At 41.0% G+C, this 5,143-nt stretch overlaps 1 long non-coding RNA gene across 1 annotated transcript; it reads right to left on the reverse strand.

The window, feature by feature from the left end:
- Window positions 2,933–4,466, reverse strand: LOC109849335. The gene is made up of 3 exons (XR_002249075.1): window positions 4,429–4,466; window positions 3,412–3,452; window positions 2,933–3,290 (listed from the first exon to the last, which is right to left on the reverse strand). It is a non-coding gene; the product is annotated as an uncharacterized LOC109849335 (long non-coding RNA).

Raw genomic sequence — 5,143 nt, forward strand, 5'->3', positions numbered from 1 at the left:
ATGTATGATGATCAATAAGTGTTTTCATTGTCTTCCCTTTTCTTTTGTTAAGTTTTGAGAACTAATGTAAATTATTAGGTTCTTCTAGAGCTAATAGGCTTTTGGGCTTCCTCGTTATTCTTTTTGCTGGGTTAAGGTTTGTTAACGCGTAAAGGCCCATGTTCAAGGCATCAAACTGTTGGCCCAAAGAAGAATAAATAAAAACTAAATGGGTATGCTTACAAATTCAAGCAAGTGTACATTCCTATGCTCGGCAACTCCACGAAATCCGTTTTAGTGGATCCATGGTTGCTAGAATGAGGAGCGCGAGCTACAGTCACAACTGCAGCTGAGTACATTGCCCCTTGGGGCCCGTTTGGTTCAAGATTTTTGCCTAAGTTCTTGGGCAGAAAGCCTGCCAAAGTGTCACTTTTGGCAGGCTTTCTGCCCAAAACGCCACTTTTAGAGGCGTTTTGGGCAGAAAGCCTGCCAAAAGTGACACTTTGGCAGGCTTTCTGCCCAAGAACTTAGGCAAAAATCTTGAACCAAACGGGCCCTTACATGTCCTTGTACGGGGCACGTGTCCCAACCACAGTGCCAGTACGGTGCAGTCGCGACCGTGGCTAGCATTTCTCTACTAGAAAATATCATGTCAAATTAATTTTTTTTTTTCAATTGAATTATGTGAGCCTCATCTTTTACTAGAGATAAAAAAGGAAAAAGAAAAGCTTTTATTATGGAACCGAATTTCAAAGGGGAAGTATCTTACTCTTTGAAAAGAGGATAATATTAAATAGACAATAAATTTGATACTATTTTTACACTACAGCAACAAAAGACTGAGATTTTATGTGCGTTGCTATAAAACTTTGTGAGTCACTAACACCATCACACTTTCGTATCGGGCAAATGGCCAGATTGGTATATTTTTTCAAGGTTTGATGACATGTTGGTATATTTTCTTTAAGTTTTGTCAGATTGGTATATATTTTCGACTTCGGCGCCATATAGGCCTTAAATTTGACCGGAGTTACTGTTCCGGTCAGGGCTGCTGTGTTTTTTTTGCAAAACCCCCCTCATTAAATACAATTTCTTGCTCCTAACCCCCCTCTCTCTCCTCCTCCTCATCCTCTTCAACCTCCCCCTCTCCCTCCTCCTCCTCATCCTCTTCCTCCTCCTCATCCTCTTCAACCTCCCCCTCTCCCTCTATGCCTGCATTCTCATCTAAACTCCCCCAACCCAAAATCCATTTCTCTTCAACAACCTCCTCAATCTGTACGCAAAATGCAACTCCTTCACCAATGCCCACCAACTGTTCGACACAATGCCCACGAGAAACCTCATCACCTACAACACTCTAAGCTCCTCATTCTCTAAATCCCCTCAACATGTCATTTCATCTTTCAAACTGTTCAGAGAGTTATCTTGGTTCAACCCCCCCTCCCCCTCTTTCTCCCTCCTCCTCCATTCACAACAAACCACCACCAAGCCAATGATCTGCGGCCGAAGAGATGATGGAGGGATGAAGAGATGGGGGTCGAGGGCCTGCCATTGGAGGCGGCGGGTCAAGGGGTCAAAGGCGAGGACGAAGAGACGAGGGAGGGATAGCGAAAGGTTGGATTTCGATCGGAGGAAGCTAGGGTTTGTGTGGGTCTGGTTCCACATTGAGGAGACGGAGCAGGCGACGGAGGTGAGGGGGAAGGGGAGGCGGATGAGGCAAAGCTCTGCCACTTCGTTGGGGAGGCCAGGTATTAGGTCGTCAGAGATCTGTGCGCCGCCGGTCGGCATCGGGGGAGGAAGAGGAGGAGGGGGAGGTTGAAGAGGATGAGGATGAGGAGGAAGAGGAAGATGATGAGGAAGAGGAGGGAGAGGGGGACGTTGAAGAGGATGAGGAGGAGGAGGGAGAGGGGTTTTTTTTTTGCAAAAAATCACATCAGCCCTGGCCGGAACAGTAACTCCGGCCAAATTTAAGGTCTATATGACGCCGGAGTCAAAAATATATACCAATCTAACAAAACTAAAAGAAAATATACTAACATGTCACCAAGCTTCGAAAAAATATACCAATCTGGCCATTTTTCCCTTTCGTATCTCATAATATAAAAATGACTTATTTAGCGCTGGACACTTTTAGCCTTTGATAGGCTCGAGTCTCATAGTTTTATTTCATTTGTATGATTCATTTTTAATTTTTTTTTGTTGTTTTTATAACTCTCGACTATAAACTAGGTGTCATGTGTTGCACCTTTTTTTCATTTTATTCTAAGAAGTATCACCTCACTACTTCCCTTGGCAAATAAAAATTTAGCCTACTTATCAATGGTCCTCTGAAAATAAGAAATAACCCAACGTAAGCAACTTTCCACAAAGTCATTTGATTTTATCCTCCCTGCTAAAAAAAGGGAAAAAAAAAGAAGTGAAGTTATCACTATAATATCACAATCATCGGTTCGTTTAATAGATGATAATGATTTGCCTATGAATGAAAAGTAAGAAATTAGTGCAATTCATGGAGATATAGTTACGATTAAATATGGAATGAATTACAATTGCCCACTGGTTGTAGAATTTAATAAGGAAAAATTCCCAAGGACCCAAAATATGGGACCAATAGAGGGGACAAGTGAAGTGTCCCCCTCCTATTGGATAATGAGTTGGCCATCATTAATAATGGCCAACTCATTATCCAATAGGAGGCAGACACCTCACTTGTCCCCCCTATTGGTCCTATATTTTGGATCCCTGTAGCAAAACTCATTTAATAATCTCTTCACTATTATTCTTAATAGTGGAGAGGATCCATGTCCGAAGTTATTGGCGTAAAACTTCATACCTAAGGATATCACACATGGAACAAGATTAGATAATTTTATTTTATTTTATTGAGTAAAACGTGGGTGGGTTAGTACCCCACGTTCCATTAATAAGAGATTAACGAAACTAATCAAATAAGTACGAGAAACAAAAACCGCGTACATAACTAATCCATGGCGATACACAGGAAACATGAAGACTCTATAAAAGAGGGGCAAATAGACTAAAAACTCTGCGAAGTACAGAAATGATTTCTCCTGTAGAGTATCGGAGACGAACATAATTGATAAACATAATTTCTCAAACCTTAATTAAACATAACAAAGGACAAAAATATAACTTATTGACCATGATATTATATGTAAGCAACTTAGTAAAGGGGCATTATCACATGACAAAATCTACTATGGGTTGTCAACAATATTCTACTCAGAATCATCGTCCTCGCTCATCGATGCTGGCGATATTGGACGTCGTGTTCTTGGGCCATGGTAATCCTGTGATATTTCATTTGATATGTTAAATATTATTTTGGCTCAATTAATTAACTTCTTACTCAAGATGTATAAAATCTCTTATTTCTTTTTTCTTTCTTGCTAAGGATTTAACAAAATGTACCATGGCATTGACTTCTATGGCATGATCGAGCGTGTCAAGTGCTACAAAAGAAAATTTAATAGAATTAGTCAAATTCATTAATAAAAAAAATAAAGAAATATAAGATACGAACGAAGTACATGCATGCGCATCTAAATGCTGAGAAAAAACAAAGACCAAATATAATTATATTTGCCTATGTGAGAGTAAACTTTGATACTAATTGATTATGTCCTTTTTGTTTTTCCTATTGACCAATTTAAGAATATGAGGTACAGGGATAGGCTAACTAGGAGGGGGGGGGGGGGGGGGGGGAGGGGGGGGGGGCGGGGGGGGAGGGTTGCGGGGGGCATTATACAAGATGCTGTTTCATGGACCTTGTTCAAAATATCCAAAACCCCGCCTTAAGTTAGAGGTTGACACAAAATCCCCTTCAAGTTTAAAATATTATCAGAAAACCCTCTTAACATGCTAAATGTTAGAATTCCGCAATTTGGAATGGGTGAGTAAAATTACGCATAGAGATATTTTTGCTCGTGAAAATTGCGACTGATGCTGTTAGGGGTTGTTTTTTTATGTAATCTCATTACTTAAATGGGGGTATTTGGATATTTTGAAAGTTATAGAAGTTGATCTCATAATCATCAAGGGCGCGTTTGGTTGCGTTAAAGAGGCGTTGAAATGGGCAGAAAGCCTGCCAAAATTGACAAAAACTGTCAGTTTTGACAGGCTTTCTTGCAAAAACGTCCCTAAAAATGTGTTTTTGGCAAGAAGCCTGAATCCAAAACTGACTAGTTTTGTCAGTTTTTGACAGGCTTTCCAAGCCTCTTCAGCACGCAACGGGCCCCCACAAGTGTGTGAGTGGCTTTCCTTTGGTGTTGTTTGTGGCGGGTGGGTTGGGTGGGGGGGGGTGGCTGATATTAGGCACAACAAAGGTAGGGTACACTCGATGAAGCATTTAGCGATAGCAATAGAGTCCCCTAGGCCTGCCAAACAGAGCAGAAGCCAAAGAATCAAGCTTGTGAACCCCATGCGCACCATTTTTACCCCCTACTCCTAGCCTTGAGGAATATTTGTTCAGTGCAGCTACAAGCAAATTAAGGAGATGAGATGAGTGACTCTATATACAAAAACCGAGAGCTTGTTTTGGTTTGCTACCTCCTACACATATTAGGTGGAAGATTCTTATGGTTTGCTACCCTCCCACTTAAGCCATGATTAATGTCCCTGGATGTGAATACAGGTAGTTACTTCATGTGCTACCAGCGGGGTCCTAATTATAGGTAGGCCTAATTAATTACAGGTATATGCTTATCCTATTTAAAAAAAAGAGCTTTGCTACAGGGACCCAAAATATGGGACCAATAGGAGGGACAAGTGAGGTGTCCCCCTCCTATTGGATAATGAGTTGATCATCATTAATGATAGCCAACTCATTATCCAGTAGGAGGGGGACACCTCACTTGTCCCCCCTATTGGTCCCATATTTTGGGTCCTTAAAGAATTTTTCTAAAAAAAAATTATTAGTTCCCAACCATCATGAACTCTGCATAAATATGTCGAAAACTTGGTTGCCACAATCCGACTCGAGTCGAATAGGAATCCCCTCAGAACGGGCCATTTACTTACAATGGGTAGGGAACATTACCCACTTACCCCCTCCTTGTTTCAGTTAAAGCTCAAAATCGCCCATCCACATGCGAGCAGTTGAGAGAATACAGACTCATCTAAATTGCGAATGAACAAAATTTCA

This window comes from Asparagus officinalis, chromosome 1, assembly GCF_001876935.1.
Source record: "Asparagus officinalis chromosome 1, Aspof.V1, whole genome shotgun sequence".
Taxonomy (NCBI): Eukaryota; Viridiplantae; Streptophyta; class Magnoliopsida; order Asparagales; family Asparagaceae; genus Asparagus; species Asparagus officinalis.